Source organism: Panicum virgatum, chromosome 6N, assembly GCF_016808335.1.
Source record: "Panicum virgatum strain AP13 chromosome 6N, P.virgatum_v5, whole genome shotgun sequence".
Lineage (NCBI taxonomy): Eukaryota > Viridiplantae > Streptophyta > Magnoliopsida > Poales > Poaceae > Panicum > Panicum virgatum.
This window is the reverse complement of record NC_053150.1, coordinates 14,973,920-14,994,103: the sequence shown is the minus strand read 5'-3', so window position 1 is coordinate 14,994,103 and position 20,184 is coordinate 14,973,920. Positions and strand designations below refer to the sequence as shown.

Sequence of the window (20,184 nt, the reverse complement as noted above, 5' to 3'; positions counted from 1 at the left end):
ACTTAATTTTATGTAAAATTCACTTTTTAAACGTTAATATCGTGATAGAATCCACTTTCTGTCGAAAAGCAACAGTTTGAAAAAATTTGTTCACCTAATATATTTTTGCATGGTCAAAATAACAAATATGATTTCAAAAAAATTAGATATTTCGTTGACCCAATCACTTGAATGAAAATTAATTATTTTTGTTGCATGTATCAAGTTTATATAGAGATAAGAAATTTTGTTCCACAATTTTTGGAATCAAAATTTATTAACTGAATTAACAAATGAAAGCCTAGTAAAAAAACAAAAACAAACATAAGATTTGGCGGGAATGAGGGAAAACGGACCCCTTTTGTCCCGGGTGGTAGATCCACCCGGGACTAAAGGTGGGCTGCGGGCTGGGAATTTTCCCGGCCCGCCCAAAAACACCTTTTGTCCCGGGTGGAGCCACGACCCGGGACAAAAGGATCTTTTGTCCCGGGACAAAAGGATCTTTTGTCCCGGGTCGTGGCTCCACCCGGGACAAAAGGCCCCCCTTTTGTCCCGGGTGAAACCACGACCCGGGACAAAAGGACCTTTTGTCCCGGGTCGTGGTTTCACCCGGGACAAAAGGCCCCCCCAATATATTTCCCCTCTTCCTCCGCCTTCCCCCAACACTGTCAGTTTCTTGATCTACGCCGCCCTTTGCCGCCGCCGTCCCCTGCTCCCACCGCCTCCTGCTCGCCGCTGCCGTCGTCCTCGAGCGCCGCCTACCTCCGCCGCAAGAGGACGCGCCGCCCGAGCTCCGCTGCCCCACCGCGCGGCGTCGTCCCCGAGCGCCGTCGTCCCCGTTCGAGCTCCTCCCCACGAGCACCGTCGTCCCCGTTCGAGCTCCTCCCCGCGAGCGCCGTCGTCCGCCATCGCCGGCCCCCGCCCGTGAGCCCCTTGCCCTCCCCGAGCGCGCCATCGTCCTCCTCCTCCCCGTCCCGACACCGCGCGCCGCCACGTCGTCGTCTGGCCTCCTCCCTGACCTCCGCTAAGGCAACAATAGTGACCCACTACTAACACAAAATATGGATTACATGAGTTCAAATTTGTTTACAAATTATGTTGTAACGTATTGATTGTTTGTTAATTTATTTAATTGTGATGACAATTAGAGTGAAATCATAACTATTGATGGCAACTAGAGTGAAATCATAATTGTTTAAAATATAGATTATTTGTTAACTTGTTAATTACTTTTGAAATTATATTATTTAGAGTGACATCATAATTTGTTGTGTAAATTTGAAAACATATTGGTGTATGAATGTGAATATGAGTTCATGTTATTTAGAATGAAATCAAAATTTGTATATTTAATTTTTAAATTAATGTATGAATGTGTATGTATGTTTGTATGTGTGTGTAAAGTGTATTTAAATTTATGTAGGCACAGACGTCCGATCGATCATTACCAAGCACTAAACCATCCGCCCCCCTTCTCGACCTCGTTCATCGAACTTCAACCCTCGCCGACATCTAAATGTAACATATATTTGATAGAACATTACTTAGTGAAATTATTGATAGAATTTCATGTATTTCCTGGACTGTGAAATTTTGTGTACATATATTTGAATTACTTATTGAAATGTCTATAATATTTCATGTATACTTTTTGAACATTGTTACTCATTGAATATTGTGACTTATACATTTCATATATATTACTTAGTGACTACAAAATATTTCATGTATATTTCTTGAATTACTTTGAGAATATTTCACGACCTCGTCCATCTATAGGCAATTAGTGATTTTTCTTATATGTTTTAGTCAAGATGGACCCGCGAATTCCGATTAAATGCTCGCAAATATGTGGATTATTTAGAGAATTTTGTTAAGGGTTTTATTTGTATTCATATTTTAGTTACGATGGACCCGCGACACACAGACGCGGAAGACGAACAGTTCCTGATCAATATGATTGGCGAAGGTCAAGGAGATGTCACTGAACAAGCTGATGATGGCAGCAATACCGACATATATTTGAATATGTCCGGTGATGGAATTGAGCCACCATCTATTCAGGATGATGCTGCTGCTGAACAAAGTGCTAATGTACATATCACAACTATACTTATTTGTAGTGACCATTATATTTTCATCTGAATCTATATGAATACTATGAATGTTTTTTTATAGCCGTCTGGATCATCGTCGCAGCAGAAAAAGACGAAGCAAGGCCCAACAAAAAAACTGGAAGGGCGGTTCATTATAACGGAAGTTGGTCCAGATGGCGAACCGATCGCTCCAGAAGCTGCCGCCAAAAAATTCATAAGACAATCCAGATGTATTGTCAGGGACCACATCCCGATCAGCTTCAGGCTCTGGAAAGCTTCCAATCCAAGCGAGGAACGGGATGCGGTACCCGAAAGAGAAAAAGAGTGGTGCTGGCGGGAGCTTAAGAAAAACTTCATGGTTCCAGCTGAATCCGAAGAGATATGCAAGCGTTGGACCCTGAGTAAGATGGCCGAACAGCTGCAATCATTCAAGAAAATTTTGACAAAGAAATATATCAAGACCGGGACCACACCCGTATTTACCGGCGAGCCCGAAAAGCTCAGGGGTCACTGGGATGCATTTGTGGAATACAAGTCTTCAGAGCTTGGGCTTCAGAAGGTGCAGAAGGCCAAAGACAACGCCTCGAAGAAAGTGTACCATCACACTCTAGGCCAAGGAGGCTACAAGCTTGCAATACCCAAATGGGAGAAGATGGAGCAGGATCTGCTTGACAGAGGCATCCAACCTGTGACCATGAACTGGCCTGAAAGGTTAAGGACTTGGTTTTATGGTCACGGGGGAAGCTTGGACCCATTGACTAGTGACTGCATCTATGGGCCAAACATCCAGCGAGTAGCCCAGAGACTACAGGAGGCCATACAAGCAACGGCCGAGGGAACATTCCAGCCGGATAGAGAGAGGGATGAGCTGACTTACGCCCTTGGGAATCCAGAGCATCCGGGCCGCACAATGGGCAAAGGCATGGTTCCGTGGAAGTATGGGTTCAGGGATTACATTGAATCATATAGAATCCGGCAAAGAAGAAAGAATGATGAGCGGGAGCACTTGCGAAGGCTAGAGGAACGGCTCATGTCACACGATCAAAGACTGGAGGAAGAGGTTCAACGCCAAGTGGCCATAGCAATGAGCCAGCAACAGCAAGCGCAAACGGTGCCTCCAGAGCCTAATGTCGCAGCCGATCATCTGTCTCAGCGGAAAAGCAGCTGCGCTTCCGCAGACGTCGCCGTCGCCGAGCCAACGGGGATCCATGCCGTAGTTGAAGCGATGGCCCCACATCGATTTCCAGTGGATGAGATCACCCAGCGGACACCTTATGACATGCAGACTACCGTTAAGAACTTAATGTTCACTGTTGCGTACGGTACCGCCATGCCAACCCAACCAGGCGACGTGTACCACGGGCAGCAAATTCCGCCAGGATACACAAGAGTTGGCATCGAGCAGGTGTGCCAGGGTTGGGAGACGCTCGAGCTTGATATTCCTGGAGGCGATGGGGAGAGGACACTAGCAGAAGCCATTCATGGCTACATCCTATGGGATAAGCGCTACATTGTCCTAAAGTCGGATGATCAAACACCAAGACCGGCATCTCAGCATGCCTCTCCAAGGCCGGCATCTCCGCAACACTCCCCAAGGGCAGCACTGTCTCGGCAAGGTTCACCGGCACATTCTCCATCACCATCATCTCATGCGTCGATGAACACTCAAGCGACACCGTCGCCTCCATGGTCACCCCCTCCGCCGCCGGCAAAGAAGCAGAAACGGCCGCCAGCAAAGAAGGTAGCTGCACCGGCTAAGGAGCCTCCAAAGAAGAAGGAAAAGGAGAAGAAAACCAAAGAGGTTCCTATTAAACCCTGGGACATGAGCCTTGAAGAATGCGGACGGATAACTCAAGAAAGAGTTAAAGAGCATTTCAAGCCAAAGCCGAAGCCGGAGCCCGAGAAAGTGATAAATCCGATAGATTTGAAATTTTTTAAGGGAATGTGTGAAGCAAATTAGAGAAAATTCATTCCGAGAGACCCCCCTTCAGACTACGAATGCACAATTATCAAAACTACTGAGAAAAAGAAGAGACAGTCAAAGTCGTCGTCGTCCGACGTTCCACAGCTCGGAGCCCAAAAGAAACAATCAATAGAGCCTCTCGTAGTGGGCAGACGACGCAAGAACAAGACTTTGTTAGATTTTTTAAAGAATCAAACTTGACGGCGGCTCAGATTGCAGGGGGAGAAGATATTCCAAAGGCCGAAGTGGTCGTCAAATGGACATTTGAGATCGGCAAATCTCTTGTACCCCCCGAAGTAGTGTCCGTGCTTCCAACGCAAATGTATAAGCTGCACCAGCACTACATGTGTGCGATGTCCGATTGCATCTTCATGCAGGGCACAAAGTTTAAAGATGATGATTTCTTACGGGGGGAGGCCATTATATGGATAAACTAGGAAGAAATTTACCAACTATTCCATCAGGAGGCCCTCGACATCTCTATGGTCGCCTTGTGGGTTCTGTAAGTATTTTACTCTCCTTACGTATTGTTTTGCATGATCTCAACATACTGATCTCTTGATTTATTCGGTATCATGTAGAATGGAGATACAAACTTGCAGGAGAAAGGGATACTCTCACCTCGGCTTCATCGACCCAATTACTTGTAATTGGAGGATTCTACGCGACAGTGCCGATGAGCTATTCCAAACCTTGTTCAAGTACATAAGCGTTCATCACAACAAGCAAATGATATTGTTTCCTTACAACTTTGCGTGAGTGATTCCTTCCGTCTAACTCTTTCTATTCTGTAATCGAATTGTTTAAACCTTAACTACCAAGAACTGGCTCCATATAATCTTGCAGTGAACACTGGGTCCTAATTGTCATAATTCCCAAGAAGAGCCTACTCGTGGTTATGGACTCATTGAGGAGACCTCCAGAACAATACGAAAATCTTCTTAACATGATGAAAAAGTAATACTAACACTACTCCATCGATGACCGATAATTTGAATCACTTTGTTACTTGACTATAATTGTTGTAATCATGCATAGGATTTGGAAAGAATTCGCTAAAAATCATCCAGGCAAATTTGACAAGGAATTGAAGATCAAGACAGATTTTGCGGTATGCACTTGGATGATTCGTTGCACGATTCATTAGTTTTATTATATATTCATGTAAGTACCAGATAATTTCTCTCTCTTAAAGTGTATGAGGCAGAAACAAGGCACTGTATTATGCACATACTATGTATGCGAGAACATCCATGGTCTGGTAGGTCCTCCAAAGGGCTGGACAGATTGGGAAGAGGAAGTAAGTAAAAAACTTGTTAATATTTAAACTCATATTTTAATTTGTCAAAATTAATTATCCCCTTTTTCCATAGGTCGGGGAGATGCGCGATAAACTCATACCGAAGGAAAAGATTATGGCGATTCAAGAACAATTGTCCGGATTTATTGTTGAGAAAGTCCTCGATCCAAAAGGCGAATTCTACTATGATAGAATATCTAATATTGACAATAGCAGCAAATATGATAATATACGTGTATATATATAATTAAGAACGAATATACCTATGTAAATATATATGTGTGTGTATGTATTAAATTTCTATTTATGAGTATGTATTATATATATATAAGCACTCCAATAATATATATGTGTGTATATATATATATTTATATAATATTGGTCCTAGACATTTTCATATGTAAAGGAATTCACATGTATAAATATGTGTATACATATATATATAAGTGAATTAATTTATATATGAAAACTATCTAGGACAAATATTATATAAGTAACTATATGTATATATGTATATATTAGTGGAGATCATACACACTGAATTCCAATACATAAGTTTAATTGAAATGCAAAAGTATAATTGAAATACAAAAAGAATTGAGAAAAGGAAAACAAGAAAAAAAGGGACCTTTTGTCCCGGTTGGTATCACCAACCGGGACAAAAAGGGTGCGCCAGCCACGTGGGCTCTGGCAGCACCTTTTGTCCCAGTTGGTGTTACAAACTGGGACAAAAGGTCCTCTTTTGTCCCGGTTGCTAGACCCGGGACAAAAGGGCACCCCCTTTTGTCCCGGACTGGCGTTCCCGGTTGGGAAACCGGGACAACAGGGGTTTCCCAACCGGGACAACATGCGCTGGTACAAACACGTAGCTAAAGACCACGGAGCTGATTAGCAGAGGATAGGGATAGCCGATGCCCTCTCTTTAACTCTTTCACCCATAGAAAAACACGAGAACCTCCTGAGATCCATCGGCTACTTTTGGTTGGATACTTTAAACTGTTTTATGTTCGGCCGCGTCCCCATGACCCCAACTCTGATGGATGTAGTCATGATCCTGGGTCTAGACATCCAGTCTACTTGCCCATCTTCCTTCGCTCTGACAAAGTGCAGCCACAAAATAGTCAACAAGGGCTCAGCATGCAACTGGAGCCAATACATTGAACACCACCACAAACTGAAGGGAACTGTCAACCATTGGGAACACACGCGCGTTCCTGAATCTTTGGCTTGACCACTTTCTTTTCTACGGTTCTTCCTTGGCACCCACCAAAAATTACCTCCATCTGGCGAACGCTTTGGCCGATGGAAGTCGCCTTGCACTGGGAAAACTCTTTCTAGGTGTTTTATATCACCACCTATCTCTGAACAACACCCGGTTACTGTCAGGTGATAGCATCAAAGCTGGGGGACCATGGTGGTTTCTACAACTCTGATGTCAACTGTACTTCTCCCCAAGCATCCCTAACTTCCCTCACCTGGCAACTCTTTCTTTCCCTGATTCTGATGGCAAGCTCATCCGGTGCACCTTCTATGGACAAGCTTTATATCGGCTCCTTGGCAGTCGGCTAGAAGAGGAGGAAACAGTCTGGTGGTTCAAACCATTTTACCATGACAGCACTCAGGTTTCTTTCTCTGTCTATTCTGAATCTAAAATTTTTGAAAATCCTTGTTTCTTCAGAATAGATGCCTTTGCCGATGATGCTGACACACGAGCACAGTTCGCACTAGTAATTCGCCCCTGCCTCCTGCCTGTCAGCATGAGCACTACTAACAGAATTACCAAGCCAGGCTATGAGGCTTACCAGCCAGTGGTGGCAGCATGTCAACTCAGCTTAAACCAACTTCCCCCCTCTTTTATCATCCATGAAAACTTCCAGAGCCGAGCTGACCTTACTGGACGCTTGGCAGCCAACCGTGCATACAGCCTCTTCTCAGATCTTGCCATTCCAATACCGCAGGATATGTAATTCACACACTCCTCTGATGACTTTGATCCCTGGTGGTCCTGCTAGAAAACACATCTCTTTAGAGGGCCACTTGGAATCCTCCAGATCAGCATCAACCCATCGCACGTGCCAACATAAGAAGAGGTAAGTTTGCCAATCTGGATCCTTCCAAAGTACCTAGGTACTTGAATTATTGACCTAGATATAATACTTCTTTGCTGCTCGAAGAGAAGCCTGTTCCCAGGGATGCTGCGGGGGGATCCATTTCAGTACGTGCCGACAACACCAGCACCCATGTACGGCAAGAACGCCCCTTCCTTGGAGAAGGTTCTGTTTGCTGCCCCTGAGATGAGATGCCAGCGCGATGATGCATGCTAGCCATCGGCCAAGAAACCCAGGGTGACAAAGCTTCTAGGGAGGAAGAAGCGAGCTCCCATCATCCCAATTGATGATTCCGACGATGTTCCGGTATGTCCCGCCCCCGAGATATTCCGGCCCGGAACATCTACCTTCTGACCATTTTTATCCTTTTTTTCTCTGCAGGCACAGGGTGACAAAGCGTTGGCTTGCTGCTCTCAGCCATTGACGAACCGCTGCCGGAGTTACCGCCTGCTGACACTCCCACCACGGGTTTCTAGCCACACATCGGCTCTTCGGCCGACATGCCAGAAATTTCAAGAGGCGATTCTCCACTAGCACCTGAGGACTCAAGATGTGATGCTCCACCATCATTGGAGGTAACTGCCCGTTCTGAGTGATCATTTGCATGCTTTCGCTTTGCTGACGCCAGCGTCTCGAATTGTTCCTAGGCCCAGAGCTCATCAATTTTCCGTGGTTCTATCCTTCCGACCCTGGACACTGGTCATCAGACCTCCGCGTTCCCTTCCTTGTCAAGAGACATACCAACCGATCTCATGGACCGGCTACGAGAAATAGCAGCTTTGCTGGGAACACCCTTGGAACAATTTGTTCAGGACGCGAGTCGCTTCCACGGAATGTTAGACTCGATAGCTGGGCGCCTTCCTGTTTACTTCCGGCAGATGCTCTACCGTGCCGTCGACCTTCATCTTTATCAGGGAGAGGTGACAGCCGCGACAGCGCAAATTGCGGCCCGCCGGGGTGAAGCTGCATTAAGACAAGAGATCGTCGAGGAAAGTTTGTCTTTACAACAGGAGAAAGTTACCTTGGCCGAGGACAGCATCTGGTCGACCCTTTTCCTCGGAAGTGCAGGAGCTACGGAAGGTGCATAAAGAGATAACCGAGGAGATCCAGAGCCTCCAGCAGAAGCTTTTGGCCGTTGATGAGAAACTTGCCATCAAAGAGTCTGAACTCCAACGCCTTGACGATGAGAAGCAAGAGCGTGAGGATGCGATCGAGTCTAGGTTACTTGAACTTTGATCCCGAGAGGCCATTCTCACGCCTGGTGCTGACAACGTTGATCATGCTATTGTCACTAGCGTCGATGCCCAGCGCCGGCAGGTTCTTGATGCCCTCCTGCTGATCCTTTAGTGAACGGATGTTGTAATGAACTTGAGCCCCCCCAGCTTAATAGCTCGGCGTTGACAAATACCTAACAAAACTCATTTGTACTTTTGTATATATATCCCCTTTAGGCGATGGCGAAGCATCGGCTTTATACTTGTGGTTTTATATTTATGGCCGATGGCAACGCATCGGCCCTCTGCATACTCAATCTTTCGCTAGACCCAAACAATATATCGCTGTGTCTTCCTGTCTACCCCCAGGGTCGGATCATTCTAGTGTTGGAGGAGATCGACTCTCTAGTTAGCAGTGCTCAGCTGCGCTATTTATATACGTAGGACAAGGACGATCGTCCGGCCCGATGTTAATTTCTTCTAGTTCATTGGCCGGTGTGAATCCGAAGCCCAACTTGCCGTCCTCTTCTAACTGGAGAAAGAAGAAGAATAATAAAAGGGCCGATGGCATGCATCAGCCGATTTTATTCCATCTTGACTTGAAGATTTTACATAATCTTGTTGCCGATTGCTAGAATCAGCTTTACAACTGGAGAACAAATATAACCCCTTAAAAAGGGGCCGATCGCCAGGATCGGCCATATTCTGGATAGACATTTTCATGCTTCGTTGCCGATTGCCGGAACCAGCATGACCCCATTTTTTGACTGGTTGACAAAACACCAGTCCTCCTCCTTTCTGCCTGTTAGGCACTCAGTACCTTCCCCCACCAGCTTGGAGGATCTGCCATGGTCATGTCACAGGAGTCGTCAGCTTGCACCACCTCCACTTCATCACCGTTCCACTGCATCAAGCACTGATGCATGGTGGACGGCACGCAACAGTTGGTGTGGATCCAATCTCGGCCGAGTAGGGCCGAGTAACATCCATCGAAGTCCACGACAAAGAAGGAAGTGCCGACCGTCTTGTGGCCAATGGTTAGGTCAACGTTGAGTACCCCCTTTGCTGGCGTAGGGTTTCCGTTGAAGTTATTCAGAACAACATTGGTCTTGACCAAGTCTTCCTCTGTCCTGCCGATCTTGCAGCACACTGCGTACTGCAGGAGATTCACCGCCGCACCGGTATCCACCATCATCCAATTGACTGCCTTACCGTTGATGTAGCCCTTGAGGTAGAGCGGCTTCAGGTGGCGGTACCTCTTGTCGGCGGGCTTCTCAAAGATGACAGCCGCAGGCCCCAGGTTGAGCTGTGCCACTATTTCTTGGTTCGGCTGCAGGTTGCGGAATTCCTTTGGGAGGAAGAAAACCATATTTACCTCGGCCGATGATCCGGCCCTACACTTTCCTGATGTGGCGCCTGACAATGTCGCCGTTGGATCGGCCGATGCGCTTGCGTTGGCCACTGGTGTTGTCTGCTGCACCCTTCTCTAGACCATGCTGCGCGTCCTGCGAGGGGGAGGGATGGCTGTTGGTCCGAAGTTTACCTTCTTAAGGGGCCGAAGTTTACCTTCTTAAGGGGCCGAAGGGTCCGCTTCTATGATCGGGAGAGTCCGTCTGGGCATCATCGAGGGAGGTGGCACTCGTCACGGTTCCGTCAAGATTCATCTTGAGGGGGCCGCTCCGGTGATGTGCGGCGTGACCGGGATGGCGACGAGTGTTCTAGCCTTTGGAACACCGATGTCCGGTGGTCCTCGGGCCGTCGGATGGAACATTCCGGGCAATCCTCGGAGGTCGGAAGCCGCTCCATCCCTTAGCTCCAGCAGTACTGGAAGAACAGGCACCCCCAATGTGCGTCAGTTCCTCCGCAGTTGCGGTTCTCTTCATGACGCCGCTCGTGATGGAGGCATCCCTCTTGTTGATGTTGCACTTCACGGCGGCAATCCCTGCTGTGTGGGTGGCGATGCGGGCTGCGATAGGGCCTGCGTCCTTTGTCGTCTCGCCCATGATGGTAGGCGCATCGGTCATCGCTATATTGTCATTGCCACTAAACTTGGAGAGCTCTGGCACCTTGAACTTGGGTGGCGGAGGTAGCTGGTCATAGACATTGGGGTACGGCTTGGAGTATGCCATGGTTCCCCTCTTTGGAGTGATCCCGAATTGATTCCTCAGGATCTCGGTCAGCTGATCCTGGAGATTCGTTATCCCTATGCCGAGGGACTGACTGGCCTGGTTGCGAGAAACCGGCCCTGTTGCATACTGGCTTTGCCAAGCCAGCAGTTCTTGATTGACAGGTTTGTCCTTACTGATGGCTGTATGGTTACTGGTGCGGATCTCCTTGGTCGGCGGTCACCGCTGGTAAGGTTGCTCATCCGCCCGCAGAGGCCTGTAGCGGTGCTGGCAGATATATCCTTCTGGGATGACTGTCAGCGGCTCCTTGTAGCAAGTTGGCCTGTCTTGTGGATCCTGGGGCGCATGGAGGACGAACTCGGCCTTTGTCCCTTCAGAAGCATTGATCAGAGGGACTTGGAGTGGACGCGTGTAGAACTTCTTTTCTCCGCCATGGGAGTTGATCACTGGTCCGATGTCTTGGTCATGTTCACTGGCCAACACAGACTTGACAATATGCGCGACAATGTTATCCATGGAGTTGATGATAACTTCGGTCTGCCGCATGATAGCATGGTGGATCATGTAGTTGATCTCTTGCCGAAGTGCCTGGCTGCGCTCCTCTGAAGGCACAGACAAGTCAATCCCACTGAGTGCCGACTCGGGATCGCAGATGTACCTGACCCCTCCATTGCAGGTCCATGTGTACTGCTTGAGAACTTCTTTTCCCAGGTCGACCATGACCTGGTCGTACTTGCGCTTGTGCTCCGCCGTGAGATCATCCAGCATTGGTGGGCTGGACTTCCCCTCGGGAATGAAGTCATTGTCATCCTGCTTGCCACCCCTGGACGTGGACGGCTTCTGAGGCATGCTAATGGAGTCGATGGCGTTGTTGTTGATGTGGTCCCACTAGGCGTGCCAAAACTGTGTTGCCGTGGGAAAGCCGACGGACAGGAGTTCGGCGGGCAACACGGAGATGAACCGGGAGATTGGGTCGTTGATACCCTCATCTCTCTTGGTGCGGCTCGTGATCGGCTCACTGGTGTTAAGGGCGTGCCACCTGGCTTGACCTATAGCCAGGAAGGGGTGAGTGATGATGCTTCTATCTCCCACGTTCCCTGCGTCACACGAGATAAAACGTCAAATTCCTGCCGATCGCCCGGATCAGCACACTATGAGCCCAGCTGCTCCGTATCGGCACAAACAGCCGATCCAGAGACATTAAAAGGCATATCAGCACATCTGCCGATTGCAGATGCGATCGGTAAATAAACATGTAAAAACTGCATCTGTACTGAATAAAATCTGCTCCAAGACATGATATAAACGAATCTACCTATAAGAATCGGCTCTTGCTACGCACGACATATAACAATCTAATCATACGTGAGCATAGCCAGGATCTCCAAAGAAATCCATCCAAACAGACAGATCCAATCTAAGACATACCGGGCAGGGTGATCGGCACGCACTAACCCATTGGCAGGTCGCATGCACGTGTTGCAGCGCACATCGTGGATTGTAACGAGTGGCTAGGCAACGTGTCCCAATCCGACACCAAGAGCGAATAAGATCTTACAAATCCAGATAAAAACGGGTAAAACTCTTGGTGGAAAGATACTCGCTCTGCTAACATCAAGCAAACTCGAACTATGACCGTCACTACTCTCACCGCTATATAGGAACATCCCGTCCACGAGTCAGGCCAGATGAGCATAATAGACATAGTCCAAGACGCCATAGGAATCATCCAACATGTTTACCAGGGCTAGATATAGCAGATGTTGAGCGAATCCTTATTGATTAAGGACGAACAGTAACAGATCGGATGGACCAGATGAAACAGAGCAAGGCGTCATCCCTGTGCGAATCGGCTCTATGACATACTGGATGAACAGGAAACTAGCCGATTCCATGCATAAGGATGACATGATGAACGTAGCAATTAAACAACAACAAAGCACGATCGATCTATTAAAGCCATGCTGTGAACACCGGGATAAATAGCAGATCTCGCCATAAAAAATGCTTCAGCACGAGACCCACCAAAGGTAGCGAGGCATTGAGCCGTGATGCTCTAAGGGAAACCCTTAGAGCCGCATGGCGCTTACCTCGAGGTTAAACCCTAACGTGATTATTGCTGGCGATGCGCCGAGAGAGAGTTGGAGACAACCGCTGCTGTGGGAACGTTTGCCGTCAATCTTTATTCATCAGATATGGTTACATATTTATAGCTTGTAGTCTTGACGAACAAGCTAATAAACCCTAACTTGAACAGTACATAAGAAAACTAAACTATCTCTAAAAGAATACAGATAAACAGGAGTCCATCGGCCCTTAGCATGGACCACAATCGCCTCTTCCCTCGACGTCCCGAACCGGTCCATCAACAGTATAAGCCCATTTCAACCTCGGTCAATTTCCGATGGTAACACTACCCTATCCCCAACTACACAAAACATATACAGGAGTGGGATAGGTCGGAGAGGCGAATAGGCGAACAATAAAATTGAATGGTAGGATCTAGGGGTCTCGTAGGCTGGAAATCCCTACATTCTCTGTAAGTAGGCTAAGCAAGAAAAAGAACCACGGGAATCTAAATATGTTTTCTTCATTGACTGCTCGTATCAAAATTTCCCATTGGAATGCAAGGCTTGTCCAAATAGTACTTCGTAACTTATCACAACTTAGTGTTCATCCTAGATGAATTATGCTCACTACGGGAGGTGTGCGATCAGCAAAACAAAGGACACATGCCTGACATTATGCTGGCAATGTGCTATGAAGGTCAATACAAATCCTCTGCTGCGTGGTTTAGAGAGTCACTATCAACTTGTTTGGTTTCTATATTACTATTCCCTCTTATTAAAATTAAAGGTTGTTTTAATTTTGATTCCCTGCTAGTCAAACTTTCTTCCCTCTGACCTGCTAGTTAAACTTTTAATTTATTATTTTTTTACAAACAGTATCAGTACCAGATATAAGTTATTAGATGCTGCAGAAAAAGTACTTCTGATACACATAAACACTGTTATGATAAACAATATGGTTCCATAGAATTTTTTGCTCATCAATTCACCTATTAGACTGTTTCGCGACGTCGTCCTAAACTACCTATATATCAAATCTGAATAAGTAGTTACTCAGATCTGATACACTCATTGTAGTTTATTAATTATTTCTGCATTATTAGTTCTTAACATAGTTTGACAGAACAAACCTTGTCATCTAACGTGTAGTATGTCAGTCATGGATCTTCTAGCACCTTTGCTAATGGGCAAGGTAGGAATACTTAACTATGTGCTTATCCTGGATCAAGATACCATGCGTACTTATTGGAGCCGTAAATTATATGTAGACGAATCACAGCAACAGTAGACCTACACGTGACTCATTTTGCTGGCGAAGTTTTCGGTAGTAGTCATCAGGGGAATCGTTATAATGACAGTATCATGTTTTTGCTTTCGAAGGCCAGTCTCAGTGGAAGTTTCATGGACGCAGTTATCTAAACTGAGAACTTTTATGGTGATGGAACTCTTCTCACATGCCATCCTTCTCTCTCCTTCACCAATTTATCGAGCCGGTACTACTAGGGAGGTGCAAATGAGAAACAGTATTTATCCGTGCCAGTTAAATAACCATCACAAATAATTAGTTATCAGTCTTATTCAAAACCGTTATTGATCTGTTATGGAATATGGTGTGACCGTATCAGCACCATTTACTCTATTTCCCAAGAAAAATATAATTTGTCGTGATATTATATCCCTCGGTTGGGAGACTCTGTCGCTACATCTATTTGAAGAAGATATCTTGGAACAGAGTATGCTATCGGAAATGTATATATAACTGCTACAAAAATGATTTGTAGGAACAACATTCTATTTTCTGAAGGGACGAATCAAAAGGTAACCTACTTCTTAAAAAAGGGCAGGTTACTTACTATCAATTGACATGCCCCTGGAAAAATATTTTTAGAGGCAGGTGACGCCACCACCGTCCCTAAAAATAAATTTTTTAGGAGCAGGTGTGGGCATCACCCATCCCTAGAAATCAATTTGTAGGGGTGGGTGTCACCTCACCTACCCCTACAAATGATTTTTCAATCGCCAGGGCCCTCAATGCCAACGCCTCTTTGCACCCGTCGTTGCCCCCTTGCTGCCGAGCCGTTGCATCGTGCCCGGGGTACGGAATGGGTGAAAAATGAAATGCTGGTTTCTTACCCGTTTGCCAAGAAGGAAGCAGAGAAATATGGATTCGACATCACTAAGGCCGATAAGACCTTTGATCTGTCTTTACAAGAAGGACATATCAAACTATCTCCTAATCATACTCCTCGCAAAAAAAACTATCTCCTAATCATACGATCCCATCGGCCGCTGAATTGAAATACTGCAAGTACTACAAGTGGCACAATGCTGTGGCGCACAACACCAATGAGTGTAGGGTGTTCTGCCGTGAGGTCCAGTCAGCTGTCGAGTAAGGGTGCACCTCCCATGGCAGCAGCGGCTGGCCCTCCGCCCAATCCTCCCTCCTCCCACGCCCTCCCATGGCGGCAGCGCCCGGCCCTCCGCCCCCTCCTCCTCCCTCCACCCTCCTCCCGCCCCCTCCCGTAGGAGATTCAGGTGCTACGAGTCGCACGACACGAGCCCCTCCCAGCTCCTCGGGTCTCCCCCCTCTCGTGCTCCGCCGGGCCTCTCTACTCCTCTCTACTTTGCCTGCGCATTCGTCGCCCGCCGCCTCCGCTTCAATTCACCCACGCCCACCTCCCGCCGGGCAGACGCCACGCCCGCTCCCCTCCAGATCTCCGGCCGCCGGCGCGCGGGCCGGCTCTGTTGGACTCGGTCGTCGCACTTGGGGCGAGCGTAGGTGTCCGCGGTGATGCGGTGGGGCGGCGTGCTGCTCCTGGTGGCCGTCCTCGCCGTGGCCGCCGTAGCAAAGGTGAGCCCGGACCCGGATTTCTCTGTTCTACAGTCTGCCCCCCTTTCCCTCCCGCGTTGTCTGGCCGGATGGTGAGCTGCACTGCTACTCACGCGATCTGGGGCATGCGCTAATCACTGCAGTTCTAGTTGCCTTAGGTGCTTGTCTCTGAGGAGACTTCTGCTTAATCGGATTTTAATGGTTTTGAAGCGCGTATGTAGACCGCGCGTGATTTGGCACTGAGGTGGACTAACTTTGATCTAGCATTTTCATTAACACAAATACACCATGTAGACGAGGTTGGTGTTCCAAATCTATGTGTCCAGATAAATAGCCATTGCTTTTGCTTTCACCGATCCCAAATAGGTTCCCCAATTCTCGGCACGATTCTGCAAATTCCCCTAGGAGCGGATTGGCTGGTGATGATGCCATGGAGTCGGAGGAAATGCTCGCGATGCTGTACGGTATGGCAATCATGAGGTGAGGAAATTCTCACTGCAATTATCATCTTGTGTGTAACACATGGTTTCGTTTTATTTTCCAGAGTTAAACTTCCACAAAGTACAACAAATATTAATTCTCTCCCCTTTTTTTTCTACTGTCAGGCTTGTAAATGGTTTTGTGGAGAATCAACATAAGAAAACTGGCCGTTCAATATCTGAACTAGCTGAGGCTGTTGGAATACCACGAGTTCTGGTGGACATTCGCCATGGTTAGAAGATTTTGTTTCCCGTGTCTTTTTACATCTGGTTATATTTGATTACTTGTTTAAACTGGTTTTCATATGGTCATTTGTGTCCTGATGATTGTTTATGCTGCATGTAGAAAGTTCCCATCGCAACCTTCCCTCCCTGCGATTCCTGATGTTCAAGTGGAACTGAGGTCGAGATTGCATGAGATTTCTTCCTTTCTGAAGGAGAATGATTCAAAAGAATCAAAATCAGGTTCTAAAAGGAAACGTGAGTATCAGAAGCTTATAGATAGAACTATGATTGAGCCAGCCACTTGATCTTCTCTGGTGCCGTAGGACCTTCTGGTAGGCTTGGTTAGAGATGCATTACTACATGGAACCCACTTTCCATGAATATGCAAATCTAGAAATATAGATCGTCAGTCCACAAAATACAGTTCTCAACTGACTTCTCCAGTTTGGATGGTTTGCTTTGGTCAACATGCATTGCACTTTGCAAGGAAGCTTAATGAATTTTATATGCACCTTATGATAAATTTTGATTTTACTTATCTCTTCCATTAATCTGAACCTTTTCCTGCAGTTGTATAACTGTATAGTTAAGCATCCTCATTTATTTGTTACAATCGCATCATCTACTTTCTGTATATTCTTATTGCGAATGTGTGATGGCTACCATCTGTGCATGTCAATTCTTCTTTAGTAGTATTTACATCCAAGATATGAATAGTTGTCAAGGGAATATATTGTCACAACCAAGACATCTCACTGTTTGTGTGCTACTTCTAAATTGCAGGGTCTGAGGAACTGATTATCAAAGCCATAAAGTACACTCGACGGCTATACTATGCTTGTCCCTTTGAGGTTGTTTCTATTCTACTGGATCATATGCAACTGGATGCTCCAGAGTCCCCTGAAAGCAGTGACATGCAAGAAATTCATAGTTTGGGTGTTTATCAGTCATCTGACGCTCAAATATCAAAAAGTGATATGAAAACTATCACTGGTTCCTCATATCATGTATCTGAAAATATTTTTTTTATGGAAAAAAGGTCTTCACCGCCGGTTCGTGTCTTCAACCGGCGGTGTTGATGTCCCCATCACCAACGGTTCCAGATACGAACCGGCAGTGTTGATGTCCCCATCACCAACGGTTCTGGAACCGGCGGTGATGGCCCCGCTATCACCAACGACTTAAATCCAACGGTACCCAAAACCGTTGGTGATGGGGTTTAAGAACTGGCGGTGATAGGGGTGGCTGTAGTAGTGGTGAATCAAATTTGAGAATCCTGCAAAGCCGATGAAGATAGATGGGCATCCTTTCCATGCAAACAACATGGTGGAAGTCAAGGACTCAGGAGCCAAAGACAAATACAAGGTGTTGACTTTAGAGATAGCCAAGCAGTCCAGAGCTGTTGACCCCAAGGCGCAAATATCAGCTGACGAATTACAAAGTCATGGCCGATATGAAGAAGGACAAAGTTCGAGGTGACGCAGTACTGTCGCATCCCAAATGCTACTGAACAAGTTCCAAGATATGTTGTACTCGCGATTTGATTACAAGGAGTCTGCTTTGTCCACATTCTTTCTTTCTCTATTTCGCGAGAGACAAATACATAGACAAACATACATAGAGATGGTGATAATGTGGACATTGTAGACTGTTTTTTGTAATCAAGTATGAGGTCTGTCTATTAACATTGTTGTTATTTATTAACTTTCATATATGAATGAAGATATGAATATTAATTTTAATACAGGAACCTTGCTATTTATTTGAAACAATGATTTGGTCCCAAGCATTTGAGCCCCCGGCCAAAGCCCATAGAAGGGTTCACAATGGATGGCACGTGCAGGGCATGGCTCTTGTCATTAAGGTGGTCGATTGTGTAGGGCTTCGGAGTATTTGTGTCCGGGAACATATGCGGGCCGTGAGTCGTAAAGTAGAATGGATGTGTGGGGCTCGTAGAAATGAAGCGCATGTGTCGGTCTATGGCTCTGCTGAAGATAAAACTCTGCTGACCCGATACAAGGTGAGCCGCGACGAGTTCTAACTTGTGGTAGTAGTGACACCCGATTTCACAAACAAATATCAAATGCGAATGACATGTATGCCAGGATCAGTTATTCGTACATGTGACGATTACAAGAGTGAACCATAGCAAATGTTATTACATAAACGGTAGACTTCATTACAAAATGACACGTGGGTATGAAAGAAAAGATATATAGATATATTGAAGTCTTCAGTGGCAGGCAGTTGAGTGGGAGTACATCAGCCTAGAATGTAGCATCTGGATCAAAGTCATCATCTTCAATGAAGTTCACCTCGTCCTGTGGGTATGGGGGATCGTATGGGGAGGAAGGAGGGTGCGTGCAATGAATTGTACTCCGCAAGTATGGGAAAAATTATGACACGAGGCTTAAATAGCAGGGCTTTTAGGTTTAACACGCACTTAAGTAACATAGTCCCTAGAACCTATTTACTATGTGTGAAAACACCAGCTCAACCAGAACCAACCTTTGGAAATCCATCCGAGTCCTCGGAAATCCATCCGAGCAAAAACCACTGGCAAAAGCCAATCAACCACTTTGATCACCACTAGTCATGAAGAAGTCCAAACTGCTCTTGATCGTGAGCACGACTGATATATCAGTTTTCATTCTGCAAAGGCTGCACATCGTTACCCATGAGTTGTGCTTCCCATAATGCTTCACACTTCCGAGGAGATCAGCCAGGGTTACACAAAGGCCTTTACGAGGCTAGTAGCCTAGTACTCCCATTCCTTCAGCATCCACTAAGGTTTAACCTCTAACATTGTGATAACATCATCACTACAGTGGCCCCCTTCTGGAGCCACACAAACGACCACCATGCATCAGGAATAAATAGCTAATTAATTAGCTTGGTCTATAGCCATATAGATCTCGTAGCTGTCGGTTAAACCTGGTTACTTGTCCATGAACCAGTCCATAGAAGCTGAGGCAAAAATCTAGCACGAACCAAGAAACACCAAATAAAAGCCATCAAATAATCAGGCCACCCTTTCCATCCTGCTTAGATTCCGCTACCAATATCATCACCATGAGGTTTCCACTACTACAGAACAGGTGTTTGGTCCTACTCATTTTTCCCGGCCGTCGTTGGGCCCGGGACAAATGGAGGCTTTAATCCCGGGTCCAACAGTTAGCCAGGCATCGGTGGGGTGCATGGGTATTTGGTCTCAGTTGGAGCCACTAATATGGACCAAAGGTGCCTTATTTCTCCTGGTTAGTGGCTCCAACCGGGACAAATAAGGCACCTTTGGTCTCGGTTAGTGGCTCCAACCGGGACAAAACTCCCCCAGACCCTTATCCCCTTCTTCCTTCCCCTGCCCGAGCCATTCAGCTCACTTGTTCTTGCTATTCTTGGCTCGGGTGGGGAGAGTTCACGCCAACTTCCTCCACGATTTTGTGAAGGCTCTTGATTTCCCCATCCATCCAATAGCTCTAAAGGTTAGCAACTTGTTCCTCTCTTCTTTCATTGCTTTTGTAGCTCATTTCATGGTTTAGAAATAGGGGAATGTGATATTTTTTAGATTGGAAAAATGTTGTAGTCTTTTTGATTTACACACCATTTGATCTCAAATGTGGTACTTAAGTTTTGCATGTGTAGATGTGATTTACTTGAATTAGTTGATCCAAATGAGTATATAGAGTAGATATGATTTAGTTGTACATGTGGATTTAAATATGAAATATTTAAATGAATAATTATTGAATGTGAAAAAAGTGTATGCTTGGTAATTAATTTGTATTACAAATAAAT

The 20,184-nt window shown here is 46.2% G+C and overlaps 1 long non-coding RNA gene across 1 annotated transcript; it reads left to right on the top strand.

Annotated features, from left to right (window-relative positions):
* Positions 1–16,092: 16,092 nt before the first annotated feature.
* LOC120680178 lies at positions 16,093–16,554 on the top strand. The gene is made up of 3 exons (XR_005677499.1): positions 16,093–16,165; positions 16,291–16,397; positions 16,511–16,554. It is a non-coding gene; the product is annotated as an uncharacterized LOC120680178 (long non-coding RNA).
* Positions 16,555–20,184: the final 3,630 nt, after the last annotated feature.